Source organism: Varroa jacobsoni, unplaced genomic scaffold (genome assembly GCF_002532875.2).
Source record: "Varroa jacobsoni isolate VJ856 unplaced genomic scaffold, vjacob_1.0 scaffold_813, whole genome shotgun sequence".
Lineage (NCBI taxonomy): Eukaryota > Metazoa > Arthropoda > Arachnida > Mesostigmata > Varroidae > Varroa > Varroa jacobsoni.
This window is the reverse complement of record NW_019213715.1, coordinates 20,059-37,193: the sequence shown is the minus strand read 5'-3', so window position 1 is coordinate 37,193 and position 17,135 is coordinate 20,059. Positions and strand designations below refer to the sequence as shown.

Below are 17,135 nucleotides of genomic sequence, written 5' to 3'. Positions count from 1 at the left end.
GAATTAGGAGCTCATTTTTCTCTCTATAGATTCTTACACTATCCTTGCGTTTTATTGTGACAACGTCGTTGACGCATAGAATAGTAATCCAATCGGATGATCTACATTGAGTGTCGAATTGGCGAAGCTTTGAGAGATTTGCGTTGCCTGTGTTGAAGGACAAAGCACGACTTCGTTAAGGATAATTCTCGAGTGCCATATAGACTTCATTAAGTCAATATGAAGAACATAGGATCACACAACTATTTTCACTTTCGAATTTCATAGGTGACGATTCCAACAAGCTTTCCATTTATTTGGAACTGCCAAGACTGAGTAGCAACTCCCACTCGTCGTGCCTCTTGGCCTTGGTGAAAGACAGACTCTATTAATAAAGAGTCTGTCTTTCACCAAATAGCTATATTAAATTATACTCCTCCTTCTATTGTTTGAAATATGTGGCACTATACAATCATTTTACCTCATATTACCAAATAACATCAATTTTTTTTTATTTTCTAAACGAAAAGATTTTTTTCTACATTTACGTTTTTTATGATGAGCTCTTTTTGCACAAGCTAAACTTAACAGTCGGGCTCGCTTTGGTCGTTTTTGTATCTAAGCACATAGATTGCAAACAAGTTGTATGATACAAGCTTCACCAGTTTACATTACGTCCAAGACATCTAGTACTACTCACTGGCCAAACCTATATACTATATCTAAAACTTGTGACCTTGCGATAGCGCATTTTGCGATAAAGCTCTACAAAAATATGCTCTTAAATTTTGAATCTACATTAGGTTTTTGCACTTGACAGGCAAGCACCATATGCTGGAGCGTATGGTGCTTGCCTATCAAATGATGACTGGTGATGACTCCTGCACAATAACCACGGGACACCTGTCGACAACTCCGAGAGCCTCCCATGCTGGGCTAATTGGGCAAGGACTTTGAATTTAAATTGCAATCAATATCGAATAAAAAATGTATCATATGTTGTTCCGAGTAAAATAAATAGGCCAAATGACTCACGCGTAAATAAGTGCGGGATACATAAAAACGTTAAATAAAGTATTCCGTGTATGCCTGTTTCTAGATGTAACAAAAGTTTAGGCGAAAGGTATTTAACTAGGCTAACGTTAAGGCCTACAAAACACTTGCAGATGCGAAATAAATCGTTAATAAATGCCGTTAGATGGGCTAACTTTACATAAAATTTGATTTAGTGTTCAACCCAGTATCCAGTACCATAAAACATTTTAGCTTACAAAAAAGTAACTCGTTTACGAGAGTTGGCCATATTTGCAGACCACAGACAGTTGACAACGTATATTCTACACCTTACATAAACTAGCTGCTCGCGCCAGGTTTTGTCCGAATATTTAAAAACTTTTTGGTTTTTCATTCAGGTATGATAAATGACTAAGGAGGAACCAGTGACTGGAGCAAACAGGTACCGTCGTAACTAACGGTTGCTAGAAAGTAGAGGTGTTTTTAATAATGTTTGTTATTACGCTTCTATGTCGACGAGAGTTTTTAAAAGCTTACAATCGTTAAGCGACTGCCCCTATTATGATAACAAAAGCCGGTATTATAGCGGAAGCTTGACTGCTTCCTATGCGATGCAGTTTTAGCTCGGATTTTCTTTTTTTTTTTTTAGCGAAAGAAAGTAGCGCATATAATATTTGAGCCCATCTATCATATAAAGGGTCTGAGACACACTTCGGCGCACCGCTTGTCATAACGGGCATGCTTTCTGAGGTAAAACAACGAGCTCATCGCTGTTGAGAACGACGGATCGCCGGAGAAGATGTTTATGAGCCAAATCCGAAGATTGTCAATAGGATTTAGATTTAAAAGGTTTAAAATTGTATTAAAATTGATCTAAAGCCGTTTTTAATACATCAATAACAATAGTTTTGGAAAAAAATAAGCGCCCAGATAAGATCTAAGGATTAGTATTTTTGCGGCTTTTCGACTCTTTCCCTCACGTTTTTCGGACCTTGAACCTACTACTCACCGAAAATTTTCCCCGCTGACTTTTTTCGTATGTAACAAACTTCAGCGACGCCTTGAAAATTTACACCTTGTTCGACGTATGATCCTTATTAAAAAGTTACTCGTGGAATTAAAGGCATATATCTAGGTCTCGAATTAAAGCTGTAATCATTGCGAATGCTGTTTACTTTGTATGTACCGCAAGGGACCGCACTTCTAAAACATGACAAACATTTCAGTGAAGTGTGTGTTTCCACTCAGATACAGTTTCATAGACAAGGCATAAGAAAAAGTCTCAATGCGGGTACCAAAAATCCTGTGAAGTGCCTGGGGTCCTTAGAGATTTACTAGTTCCGCTGATGAAGGGAATTAATTTGAATATGCATAGATAGTCGTAGTTCCGTTACCAACCGTCTTTCGTTCACATTATCTTTGACAAACCGTGGAAGCCTTACTTCAATATTCCATCTAGACTCAGCTGTCATCAATAACAACAGGAAAGTTTTTGATTGTGTGTATTTTGAGCTGTTCATTAACTAGATCATCCTGATTTCTAATCGTGCAAAAATGACACGGTCATGTTTGTTTCTGAATGTGTTGTGATGTATCTTCATGTTTGTACCTTTTTATAATGAACTAATTCTAATCCGAAAGGTCGGATTTGTCGCCGAAGCTGGATCTTAGTCATTAAGGTAATTTAACGGGGTGGCTACTTTGATATGCAATCCAATGCTTCACTTTCTATTTCCATATTAAATCAATTTTGCTTATTTAGACTTGTGATGAAAAAACGAGAGAGAGACACGAGAAAAGTTGAAGATACAAAACTTGGGTAGGTCAGTGAGTCGTTAACATAAACTTGTATGAATTCATCTTTATGTTGTTATCCGGCTAAAGTTTACGTTATATCCTATAAAGGTGTCAAAATGATTCATATAAATGGAATATAGGTTTGTGAGAACATTTATTTCGTTTGACCTTCACCGTTTATGTGAGAACCTGACTGAGAAGATCTCTTTATGACATGATATGGTTAAGTAAAATACTGGGTGGTCAAAAAGTATTAGCAGTTTTTAAGCTAGATGGCATCAAAATCCAATCTCCCTGCCAAGATTGAGTCGCATTGAATTAGCGTTAGTATAAGCTAGGGTTTGACAGTGTTAGATTTGTTGAAATTATTTCATTCAAACTTGAGATAAATCACCTTGATGCCCGCTAAGAGTTCTACGAAAATTCGCAGAAAAAAAAATAGTGTTTATTACGGTAAACGCACAAAATGCTGCACAAGCCCATAGGAAAATTGTATTGGTTATGACCAAGACGCGTTATTGGAATAAACGACCCAAAGATGGTTTTACCACTTTTTCTTTGGAACCTTCGGTGCGAATGATAGTGGTCGATCAATGCGAAAAAACAACTTATAAAATTATTGAAAGTTGAGTAAGACTAGCAAGTGAGACATCGCCAAGGAAAAATGTTAGACCATTCGAGGAAGGCTGGCTGGAAAAAGCAGCTTAATGTTTGAGGGGCTACACGTGTTGACGCAAAAGAATCTACTACATCATATTTTCACCTCCTAAACTTTACAGAGGTGCAACAAAATGGAGCCATTTCTAAAGCAGCCGATCATATGTAGGGAAAGTCGATCGCACACGATAATAATGAGCGAAAAAGATCATCGTCAAGAAAACGAGAAGCTCCATATTGTGTGGTAAAGCTGTGACTGACACCAAAGAAAATGATGTTACGCTTTTGGTGGTGCTGTCATTAACTCTAATGGAAGCTAATGGGAACTAATGAATAGTGAACCACTCTGAAAATGCAAGACCACGTAGATTTTCAGCTATCCGATAAAAATTGAGAGCATTTGGATGGAAATTTTAATGTATCCGCTGTACAGCCCAGACTACGCTATCAAACTGCCATCTGTTTCGGTCTCTGCAGAACTTTCGTCATGATGCTAATCTTGTTTTAGTAGGCAGATACAAGGGTTATTTGTCACAAATAACAGAAGTTCTACAGTCGTGGGATTATGGTGTTATCAGGAAACCATCAGGAGTCATCGATCATAGTGAGCCCAGTAATGTTGTCTCAAAATATAAAAAACATTTATTTTACTTTGGCTTAAAAATATCAATACTTTTTTGAGCATCTAACATTACCTGTAGCTCTTCAAAGGGTAATCATTTCTTCAAAAAGATTCAAATGCCAAGCAACCTTCTTCACTTACGTATTTACCTTTGTAGAATTACACTCGACTCGGATCTGATGATGAGCACGCAGTTGGAAATGCTTTCAGATACATCTGCATTACAAAACTGGGTGCTTTCAAAGGTAATGGCCTCTTGTTATAGATAAAAGAGAAGAAAGCTGCCAAAGGTTGAATTGAAGCTTCGCATTTTGAGCTACCTGAACGTCATACCAGGCACTTCACCTCCAGCACAACAAGGCTATTAATTGGTAACAGCTTATATTAGTTAACTAACTCTTATTGGTAATGAAAATGTACAATACATCGATTGTAAAAGTAGCGTAGGTCGCTGCTGTATGTATTAGAATTCAGATCGTTCTACCCTTTATCTACTTCTTTATATCCCTACCTACCTACCCAAGATATTATCCAATTTCAAGTTCTACAGTCTGGCTTCATTCATTTACCTAAAATGTGTACGTAATGTCAATGAAAATACAAATGCTTCATGAATGAGTATCATGCTAAAGGTGATGCTGACATGCTCGTCAGAGACTAAAAAGCGTTTCACGGTTTATTGGACGGAAATATAGATACGGTCAAATATTTACGTTTTCTAGCTCCTGATATAAGAGGGTAGAAGGTTATCGTTTTTCGGTACATTCGGAGGCGGACTACGATAGTTTAGATTACACACATCCATTCCCGGGTGTAGAAATGTCACCCCTGAAGGCAAATAGGTAATAAGTTTTGACTGGATTTTCTGGAAATAGTTTCTTTGCTACCTTATGGCGATGAACGTTTGTCTTTCATGGATATATCCCTCTGTGTCTTGCGGTTTCGACAGTTAAACAAAATTTCCTCACTGTGTACAGCTCATAAGTAGTAATACAAATAGTTTGTTTCATTGTGTAATCAAGCGCGCTTTGAATTCAGCTTCCAACGCACCTTATTCTCAGCTACAAACCTGTCAGAAAGATAAATCACCTTTTTTTTCTGGCAAAAAATTGATTTTCTCTACATTGAGAACCTACTGTTAGTTTTCCTTTGATTCAAGTTCAACTTATACAATTAGTCTAATAAACGAAAGTTGTCTGCATGTTGGCGGCTTCTATAAACATTCTCACAGCTTCATATGACAAATGAAGCTAGTGTCTCAAAGATACGGGATACGTCACTTCCTTATAGTTAAGGTTTCATGCGTCTTCTCAAATCACCCTTTTTAGTTTTAAATTCCTTGTTCATCTCAGTCACGGTGGACTCGATCGAAGATCAGACATATAAATCGGGAGTATACAGTAAAACCCTTTGGATTGAAGGGCGGGGCTGAAACTGTAAACGGCCAAAATGACAATTATAAGATCTCTGGTACTTTGAAAGATAAATATCTTGCAGGGGAATACGCTCAAGGCTTTTTTTTTTATCGCACCTGTTTCCAAGCACAGCTGAAAAGACTGCTGAACATTGGTTTGCCAGCTCAGTTTCAGGATAGCATATCGGGCCTAAACAACCTATCTCATTTTGCTCGGACTTTTGCGTTCCATCAAGAATGCTTTTAAAATAGCGTAATCGTCAAATAGATGGGGAATTATAAATTGAGCTTTTAAAGTAATTATTTTGACCTAATGCCCGATGTGGCTCACGGTTGTCGTATAGGCACAGCCCATCTTCCACTCAACTTCGTTTGCTAATAATTTCGCTTCAAGATCAGTATCGGGATCGGATTCGTCTTCTGAGTTTTGATGACCTTTCTAGACTTAGCTAGCCGAAAACTATGAGCGACCTTCTCAGCTATAACTTCTTAGCCATGCAGAAATAAACTCAACGTGATTTTGGAGACCATATTTGACTTAAAATTCAATTGGTCCTAGACCACAATTAGAGCTAGTTTCTAGCTATTTTCAGTAGTAAGCTTTGGAACATCGTTAATAAGTAACAGGGCGACACATACTTTGACTCACGCCGTTGTAGCATTTTGGACTACGTAACTCTTTCTTGAGAAACAAAATACAACTTTGATTTCTGTCTGCATTTCTGCATGTCTGAATGAATAAATGCTTTTAAACATATGTCTAGGATCAAATCTCTGCCTCTGTTGAGTAGTAATCCTCCTCGCAAACATCCATCTCAGTCGATTAGATCCGCTTTTAATGACGTAACGAAGTTCAGTCGCCGCATGATGACGACGTTTTGGACGTCTTGTTCGACGTTTTAAAAGTCTTCGATTCGCTGCAGCGTAATATACCATTGACAGCGCTTTCTCCTATTAAGGCGACAGTTCTTGTAGATAATTCTCAGCTATAATTAAAGTAAGATTATTGTGTTTCTGCCAACTCATATCTCCGCCTTTGTTGGAAATAGTTTCCTCCTAGTTGTCTCTTCGTCAGCGTTCGTGTTAGGTCTGCCGCCAAGAAAAAGAAATGCTTAGAGTTCGTCGCTTATGGAACCTGTAGGACATGCTTGCTTCGTTCTTGCAATGCACTCGCACTGCAAGAACTTACCGTGCCTTCATCGAGACCTTGTTGTGCGGCTACATTATAGGTTGAGGAAGGTCTTGCAAAAAAATCATCGTGAATCTTAAAATCTTTTAAACTATTGCAATGCGACATACGCTTGGCTTCAACAACAAAAGGAACACATTTTTTTTTCTCTATCGATGAGGGATTCCAACAGTTTTTGCTGTATTCAAAACCAAATTTAAGTATCACTAACTGAATATGTGTTTTACTAAAGATGTCTGAGCGGGAACAATGTAAAACAACTAGAACAAATAAAGCGTACGTTTTCAAACAAGCTAATGAACAAGGAAGTGTAGTACCCAGGTGACTCAATATGTCACGATAGTTTACCACGTGCTTTGTCTAAAAGATGTAGCAGAGACCGACAAAAAATATCCTATAAGGATCTATAAAATAAAGGTCGATAGAGTAATTTTATATAGAAACAACTAAAAAAAGAAGTGACCACGTGTCTTTCTATAATGTCCGGTAACTCTGTATAAGTAAGACACATTATTACTAAACTGTGTACCATTTGCAAATAAAAACCGTTAGCTCTCTCACGTAAAGTAAGTTCACTGTGTGTAGTAGGAAACTGACTGATCAAAGAGGAAAAATACAACAGACTCATGTGTATAATCACTCAGATAAACACACTTCCAGCTTCCTGGCCAGTATTAACGAACGTATTTAACCGAAAGTGGTTATAACTTCAGATATATACTTGTATGTGCGGCTTAAATCTAGAGTAACAATATATCTTACTGCAAAAAATGTGACCATAGTAAATATGGTATGCGACTTAGCTATACACTTTCTACTTTGTGTCTTTTTTTGCCAGCTCATTCCGATTTTATTCTTTGCGATAGAAAAGCTGTTCTCTGCGACGACCTCGATGAGCTTCTACAAATCGGTCATCCTAGTAATCTCATACGGCAATGACCTGATCGTATCTGCTTTCGACCCGGTTTCAGCGAAACTTCCGTATTAGGAGCAAAGGGTTCATATCCGGAGAGTTTCTCTGTACTGTTAGACTCTTGCAGTTAACTGATAAGCCCACTGATCCGAACAAAAGCGCTATTATTTGCTTTGTCTTCACGGAAGATGAGAACAGGGTGACTAACATAGACTTCATCGCTAGAATCAGGTTATCTGATTTTTCACTTCGACGTAATGATTCATAGGTCCTGCTCGTGCCTGTAAACTGTAAAAGCTGTGAATCGTATAGACTACCACGGACTTTCCTTCTGAGTGTAGACTTCTCATTAAAATGTCACGTACATTTGGATATTTGCTTCCACTTCATGAACGTCCGCGTCGGCCCCCTTTGATTTGAAGGTCTATTACCCATGTACCGGCGCGGTTCAAAGCTAAGGACATGTAAGGATGAAAGTTTGAGGAGAACTTAATTGTGGTCACTTCGATACGAACTAGCGTCTTACTATTCATACGCAGCGACTTTACGAAGGTGTGACGGTCAACTGGTTGCCGAGGATCTTGGCAACGATAACATGCTATCGACGTGTCTTGAAAAAGTTCCTAAGGTCTTTTACTGTTCGCTCGTTCAAATCGATGCTCAGCTACACGCTATGACATAGACCTCTGACGTAGTAATTGCTACACAACATGGAAGTAAGCGCAGCTGCAGCCTTACCGCAGGTCACGTCCAAACGATCTTCTTCAAAGGGACCTCTGATTCCTCAACGAACTTCTATCGATGACTTTCACTTGCTGCTTTTTACATGAAGTAGTCCCCTAACAACTCGGAGTTGGTTGTGGTAGCTAGTCGTTAAGCACATTGCGTTCATTGGTTGAAAATTATGGGTCAGTTGCTAAAGATGGTATACCATGCCTTGTAGTAGAACAGATGACAGCATATGTGCAAGGCTCTCTTCTCATACGGTCTGTCCGACCTTTAACAGCATATAAAACTCAATTCACGTGCAACTTCTTCAATATGTCACGGAAGGCCCTTGCGACATCTCTTTGTAGAAAACGTCTTTTTTTTTTGGTCATTTCTTTCACGCGTTCTGGATCAAACAATAATTGTATGTTGCTTTTACCCTACAAGCCCCAGCTACGTTGTCAAGATCGGTAGCTCATTCTCTGAATGAGCCAATATCCCTCTGGCGTTCCTCATGGATCATGTAAGCAATTTTTGTTCAGGGCAGAGATGTGCCTTTTTAAGTGTCAATTACTGGTTACCTGCAAAATGTACATTGATGAACTCTATATCTTTGCTAAAATCCAAAATATTATAGATACCTAGCGCGTTTAAAGGACAGTTGATGATATTGACTCTTGTATGCAATACTGATAGGGTGAAAATGTAAGTCCTAAGGAGAGCATATGTTAAATGATTGCCTTGTAATACCGTGTACCGCCTAGGTCAACAAGCGGTCGCTAAGGTGACTTTCGTGCTCACATTGCTGACGTGGCCAAGGCGGCCTCTAGCATAGGTAAGCTGAAAGGTATCTGTTTCGGTAGATACCTGAGATAATTCAAACATATGAAGTGCTAATTATACCTAAGAGGCACACGCATGGGCCATATTTTGTCAGACAGATGATTTCATCTCTGGGTCTAAAAAAGAGCCTGTCGTCAATGCAATATATTTTGTAGCTAGCCCAATTTTGCTCGCATTGCTTATTGTCAGCACAGTACAGATATTCACGTTTTTACTAATAAGTTAAGTTAGTATGATAAACTTTGTGATTTTTACATCGTTAGAGTGGCTCATTCGGTGAACGGCCTTAAGTCTAGTCCCGTTCAAGGTTGCAATCACTGGTATTGCCAATCACGCGTTTGTCGGAGGCACATGTTTTCTGTATCGCTTTTGTTCTTGCTATATTCTGAAATACTATATAGCTCCAATGTCAGATAATTAAGCTTGCTCTGAAACCGGTCTGGCATTTCTACAAGTGTTCCTACCTTAAACAAAGACCTTTCGAAGTAAAAATAGTCCATTCATTTAGCACAAGCTATATCTATAAAAATAACAATGTTTATAATCGAGTACTTATAAAGGTGGCAATATCGATAGATTATAGGACGTTGGCGAGCGATTGGCTAGGGACAGTCATGACGATAGTTTATTGTGGTCAGTGGTACTATACTCTTTTCACAGACTTCGGGCTAGCAATGTAAGAACCACGCTTACGTTTATAGCCTCGCACATTAACAACTCTACGCCCTATGGCTCACAGTGGGATGTAAACGGAATTACTTTTGCCATAAAGCTCGACTCTACCGTGAGACTAATTTACCTTCCTTCGAAAAATGAACAGAAACTCAACCACTGACGTAGAATCAAGGCGATGCCTATCGTTACTATATATAGATTACTTATGATTTGCTGCTTATTGGTGACAGGAGATCGCCACTAGCCAATAGGGCCCCCTTTTCAATTGTTGCATCGTATGTCGCTAACTTTTACCTACAAAGTACATACGAATCTCAAAATGTTACAAACATGAAATTTGAAAATGCTATACGAACCAGCCTATAAGAAAGCAGTGAGTCTCAATATTAAATATGTCGAAGTACCCAAACTCGTGTTTCAAATGGACCACTTGATAGATAGGTAAGGGATTAAGCTGCCCCTAGCTATGTAGTATATGCGGTCACTAAGCGCCACGGTACCTGAAAAAACATTTGGTGATATTGAAGCGGGAATGGTGATTTGCTAACAACTATTTAGCAATAAGTAGGTTACAGTTCCCAGTTGAGTGGGCTTGGTTCAGAAGAGCCGATAACGACGATGACGTCTCGAACCCAGTTTTCAGGTAAAGTTCAGTAGTAATTTTAAGGTATTTTCAGTTTTCTGCATTAGTCCATCGTGAGGTATCGTTATACGCTCGTGATTTCTATTGCACACCATATTTGTGGTATTACGTATTTTTCGTTGCCATTGCTTTACCGTTAATCGTGCCATAATTTATAAAAGCGAAATAACCTATATAGAAGGCTGAACTTTCTTAATTAAGAATGTTTCAAATTCATTCAAAATATAAAAAGCTATTAACGTAACGCCTTAGAGCATTTCGAAGCAAATCTCGATCGTTGCAGGATAGAGGATGCGTTTTTACAGAGCCTTTTAATGAGTACATTACAACGCAGAGGCGGTAGCTTGTGTGTAACGTAACAGTAGCTACTAGCATTTGCATATCGGCGCGTTCTGTTATTACATCAGAAAGCTCTAACCGCTGCTGAGTTATTGGGAATAGTCCGTCTAGATCAATTCAGTATCACATATAATCCCACTGCTTATCAAAACCAAATGACATAATTTTCTCGTGCCTGGTTAGCATACAACGATGTTCGACACCGCAAGAATGATGACCTCTTTCTACAGATTCAACGAATACATCAACATGATATTTTGTCCCGTTCCACGTCTTTAATAAAATGTGAGAAACGTTTCCGTGTGAGAAACGTTTCCGCGATATCTGTATCCGCGGTATGTGTGCATGACACGTATTTTGGTAACTTCCACATAAAGTTGATGCCAAATCAACTCCCTCAGGATGCTTTTACAGTTTCTTTTCTATATGTTTCGTATGATATTTATAGACTACTGCAAACCCTTGTGCGTGTTAGAGAAAGGCTGAAGAACCGACCTGCGAGCTAAATCCACGTCTCCCGGTTTGTCGACAATGACCTATTAGGAACGAGGTGCGGTTCCAAACAGTAAAAAAAGCCATGTTCGTTATAACGCTGCACATATAAGTCTCGGCTTTTACGAGGACAAGATATACATCTTATACTATAATTATATGTATTAGCAATTTAAACGCTTAAGCTTTCATGACAATACCAAGGCAACACATCCGTATATCTATGACTGAATCTATGTGGGCATATAACACACGGAATCATCTGTAACCGCCATTGTAAAATGTTGTACATTTCAATTTTAACCTGTTACACGATCCAGCAGTTTTCGAGAGGAAAATTCATCTGAATGCATACATGGTGGTAATTTCTCAGGACACAAGCAGCTCTTCCAAAAAAAGTTGTTATAGATAAAAGAAGTTTATCTTCACATTCTTGTAAATCGTTCTATGGCGCATCCTTTAGGCTATGGTTAGGACAGTAAGTGCGCTGTCAACACTATTCGATACTTAATGCGTTATAGAGCAAAAAGCTTGGGCGCCCTGTTCGGTTTAAACCTTCTATAATGTAATTTTTTGGTAAACTTATAATGCAATCGAATGCCCCAAGTCTAAGTCATAAACGGTATAATAACTATGACGCCTGTCTTATACAGTCCGTGCCGGTTCGGGGGGACGTTGAGTGCCGTGATCCGGCCTCTGAAAGCTGGCGCACTTTTTCAAGGGCTTCTGCGCCGTCGTGATAGACAATGCCACTTGTTTCACATCGCAGAAAATACTGGACAGCGGGAAAATCGCATTGGACACATTGAGACGGCTGTCGGACACCTATGACCCAACTGGTTGGTATGATTCGAACGTCATGGAAAGCCTAGAGGAGGAAGGATATAATTCGCTTTAGAACCCACTTGCGTGGGTTACGTTTCTGATCAAAATATCCACAGACGAGAAGCTGGGAAAGACGCCGTTCGAGTTGTTTCCCGGTTATCGGGCTATCTTCACCGGAGAGTCGGCTGTCGGAATGTCGCGCAAGATGTCGCGGGAACGCACACTAAGCGCTCTACAATCGACAAATGGTACGTGAAAGCACCGTTTAAATGGGAAAAGTCTGCTCCACAAAGTTCAAGAACGGCACGAAGGTACTTGTGAAAGTCAGATGAACTGATCGAGAACGACACCTGATCACGAACGGAAAGTATATACCGCCTTAACTTAAAAAAAAAACCACCTCAGTGTCGCGGCCGGACGTCGCCTGCAAACGTTAACTCTGTCATCATTTCTAAATGAATGCGGCCTTTTATACCTGCGGTTACTATGTGGCGTTTCCAATTCCGATATGGCTGAACCAATTCGTTCTCTCTTTGTCAAGATGTCAATGAAAGTTTCATCTTTATGTGTGGTATGTAAAGCATCTGGGCGTAACTAAGAACATTGGATCGTATTTGATTTGTCTACGCATAGGGTCCGATCTCGTTACTATTTGAAATCTCTGTGTGTATAGTAGTAGTAAAAACTTTTCTGTGTTTATCAGGTGTGTAAATGGTTTTATATTGTTAAGGTTATGGTGTATTTTATTTGATAAGTATTCTGTTTCTCTTGTGCCCGTTTAGTCTTCCATATCACTAACGCTTGTCGATAATTTTAATTCCAAGGTAAACTTTACATTTTAATATTGCAACCCGAAAAAAGTCGCTAAAACAATTTAATACCTGGTAATAAAAAAAAATAACAATAAATATACCGTTAACGTTATTTTCTATCTATTACTTTGCGACAAACCTTACACTCGTCACTCGCATAGAGCAATAGCGTATACGAACAATCAGGCATAATTGATTACCTACAATTATGTCCATTCCGACGACGTCCTACCTTTATGTATAGTTACGGCACGACGCTAAGTTTTGCGTAATAGCGGATAATTCATAGAATAATTAAGGTATAGTCCATTATTTACCGGCAGGTGTGCCTAATCAAGGTTTTATTCGAGTAATAAGTCACACACAAATACGACAATCAATAAAATCCTGCTCAAAAAACGCATTGTACCGCGGAGAGGGATGTCCTAAACGGGACACGTTTCAGATAAATGTCTGTTATGTTATGCTCGTTTTACCACCTTGAGAAATACTGTCAAGTTAAGAGAAAGATGGCGCTGCCTTCGAGCATCTGCTTGCTAACCTAACCTAACCGAGACATAACTTCATAGGTTATCGACATACGGTTACTTCTACTACAGGTAAATTATCTCATTATACTCCATTTTCAACAAGGAGTTATGTTTCATTGGGTATGCTGTGAAGACGCTGCCGGAAAGGCTTGTGTTCAACTGGAAAACTCATCTCAACTGTCTCTTTAGGCGTTATTGTGATTTTTCTTTAATCATTATTACGGATCTCTATCTTATTGTGTAATGTTTTGTCGCCCACCGACAGCGTTATTTCGGTCACTGGACTCTACGCCTTAATTTTGTAAGAAACCAAACTATGCCTATAATATTAATATTAAGTATTTTGTAGCTTCAGTTCTGCCCAGTCCATAGAATCAGAGCTTCGTTAAGGCCTGCGGGTTTGAGATGAGTACCCAAATGCTCTCACATAGACTCATAGTTACCAATGGGTTATGTGACTTATTGATCATTTCTTTTCATTCAGCTTCCTTTCTCTGTCAGGACGGAAGGAAATCTGTCCTGTTCAAGGACCACTAGTTAGCCCTTGCGTTTCCTTTTTGCTGTTTACGGAAGATTCTGAAACTGCGAATTCCAATTGCTCTTTGATTTTTTTAACATCCTCACAACAAATTGGCCGTAATAAAACCTTTTTCAAAAGTCTCTTGTAAACTGGCATAGTTTAGAGGTTTCGGTTGTTGATTCCATGTATTCTAATTAGGGTGTTGTTTTGCCCCCTGACGTTAAAATGGCTGTCATTGTTCTACTTTATCTAAGAGTGTTGCGGCAGGAAGCATTAGGGTATGGGGTTGTCTGGCTCTCTGATTATGACCTATGTTGGTTATTTTAAATTTAACATTTCCTCTTTGTAACATAATTAGATCGCCGTCAAAATAAATTATATAGATACTCCGTTGTGGTCATGGTTGATATACATCAGACGCAGAACGGCCCAATCGGCTGAGAGAGTCATTGTTAAACACAGATGACGCTTTACAGTCGCTGGAAATTTTCAGGTCTTTAGCTAGCTTGTTTCGGGCAAGGTCAACACGTAAAGTACTCGGACCCATGGATTGGTAGGACGCTAGCCAAAGATTTGAAGTGCGGCTTTATTCTATTCAGTGCAACACAAAAAAACTTAAAACTACACGTGGCTATCCAATGAGGTTTATTTATTCCACATCAGATACAAGCAAACATCTATTATTAACTAGCTCAGATATTCATTCACTCAATTGCTCCTTCTCCGCCCTCTCGACCCGCCTCTGAATAGGTCGCCAGCGCGGTTTTAGTATTATTAAACAATATCACTAAGTTCAAAATGAACTTGATAAAGCACCCAGCCTAAAATCTCTAACATAAGTAGGAATGGACGTATGCGCAAATATACACGTACAAAATAACGCTGTACAATAGCTTAGTTTTACAAATTGAAATCAGGTGACTTATTGATTTTTCTTATCTAGTAACTGCACGCCATAAATACTATGGTAACATCTTTAGTTATTGATTTAAAAAAGTGCGGGTCACAAAATGATATACATTGAAGTTATATGACGAATTAGTGAACTACTTTAATCTACTACGTTAATCGTCGCCGCTTGACTTCATGGCTTTTGCATCTGATTGAGGTACAGTTAACGCCCAACCGGCTCCGGAAGCATCAAGCATTCGTAGTAGGTCAAGCCTCTATGTCCGCTGTGGTTTACAGGGTCGCTTCCAAACTAAGGATCCCAACACTAATAGCAGCCACATTCGAGGGATTCGCGCTGGTACAGAACGAAAACCTCTTACCGGATGCAAAACTCCTGAAGGTGTCCACGATAGATCTAAAAGGTCTTGACGTAACTGGTATCAGGAAAATATAAGGGGCTGTTCCTGTTCATAATCTTCAGAGCTGACTCCGGAACAGATGTTTTTAGGAACGTATTCGTTAATAGTTCCAGTGCGGAGTAAGAGGGAACATCGTGCTGATGCAGACCATGCGCGTATAGGCTCAAACTACAATCATGTTCTACTACCTCAGTATAAGTGGATACGCAGGCCTTCGAAAAACTGTGCACGGGATACTAAAGCGCTCCCACATCCGCTTTTGCCGCGGAAGGGGGAACGCTGAACCATGTGTGTGTACTGGGCGCTTATTGCAATTTGTATGGCCATTAGAGCCGCTACGCATAAATCAGTTATTGGATTTCGCTTCTTTCCGTCTATAGAGAGGCATAGACGATTCGAGATTTAATGTAGCAATTATCGCTAACCTCGATTATTCGATAACAGCGAGGAGTTACTTTCAAGTGAATTTAGATGATTTTCGTGCTTCTGTAATTGTCCATAATGGGATCAAAAGAAGACTTTTCAACAGCCAGGCTCACACACAAGAACAGCGATCGCGAGAAGAACTCACTCAGTAGGGCGCGGATATCGGCGTGTTCACAGAGATGAAGAGTACATCACCTCTGCAATTAAGAAGAATCGAAAACAATACACTACGCCGAAGTAAAAAAAAAGAAGACCGACTTTCAGTTTTTAATAATGGCATCAGAGTGGCCATTCCATTGGGACCCTTCAGCAAATTGAGTGGTTTGTAAAGCAGCAAAAAAACTTAACGTAACTATACATAATTGAACGGGCCAAACAAGTGCAAAGTTTGACAACTGAAGATTGGAAAAGGGTCTTTTTTTCAAAGAATTTTGAGACTTTGTATAGCAGCTCTTATGCGTTCACAGACGCCCTGGCGAAAGGTTCTACGAATCGAAGTCAAATTTCAGTATAGGAATTCCACATTTCGTCATCGAGGTTACAAAAAAGAAACGACAAAAGAAGAAGGAAGAAAAATGGTATCCCAAGTACGAAAATGGGCTCCGGAGGGGAACGATTTGTTCCTATATGACAAATGACCATGTTATGCGGCATTGTGCCTTCCAAGTATTTATTGCTAATGTTGTTGAGCTTTTGCCATCACCTGGAACATTATCCAACTTCAATCCGATCCAAGATATTATAAAACAGTGTGACATTATGTCTAAGAGCCGCACAAGAAATCACGAACATGACACAACCAAAGAATACAGAACTTTTACTATGGCATCAGGAGGTACCTTCCTTTCAACGCAGTCCAAATATTCTTGTTTTTATATATATATAGGGCTGTTCGCCGTAACAGGTGTTGTCTATTTATTTGTTTGCTACCCTCGGTAGTAAAAAGAGCCCCTTTCTGCTAGATCAAAAACATAAATCTATCACGGTCAAAGCGTCAGAATATGAGCGAAAATGGGTCGTTGTTAAAAGTGTTCACGCTAGGGCGAATCACATTGAGATCACAAATTTTGTTGCCTGACACAGATTGTTTATATTACTGCCAGTTTCTATAGTCCTTCGATAAAAATATATACGCGCAAGGCAAGCCACTAGATTTTCCATAGGCTTTTAAGGGCCAAAAAAGCAATTAAAGTGGCGCAAGAAACCATTTTTGGTAATCTTGAGAGACACATAAGAGACGACCAGTGAGTGCTTACGTCCCGAATTGATGCGGTAATCGAGGTGAACGAAAATTATGTACAATAAATAAAACCGTTAGAACTGATGTTGAGAAAAAAAATGTTAGAATAGCTGTATTTATTTGGAACTTGAAAATAAGTGGTAAGAAACGTTACGAATTTTGTGGGAATGCCCTGTAGGTATATATA

At 39.2% G+C, this 17,135-nt stretch overlaps 1 long non-coding RNA gene across 6 annotated transcripts in view; it reads right to left on the bottom strand.

Moving 5' to 3' along the window:
- LOC111264018 (uncharacterized) overlaps positions 1-17,135 on the bottom strand; it is a 37,154-nt gene that overhangs the window by 8,841 nt on the left and 11,178 nt on the right. For 4 of the 6 annotated variants that reach the window (XR_002682599.2, XR_002682600.2, XR_002682603.2 and 1 more), the window contains one exon: positions 38-147. The exons of the other annotated variants lie outside the window; for them this stretch is intronic. This is a non-coding gene — a long non-coding RNA (uncharacterized LOC111264018). The remainder of the gene's footprint in view (positions 1-37; positions 148-17,135) is intronic. 6 annotated transcript variants of the gene reach the window in all.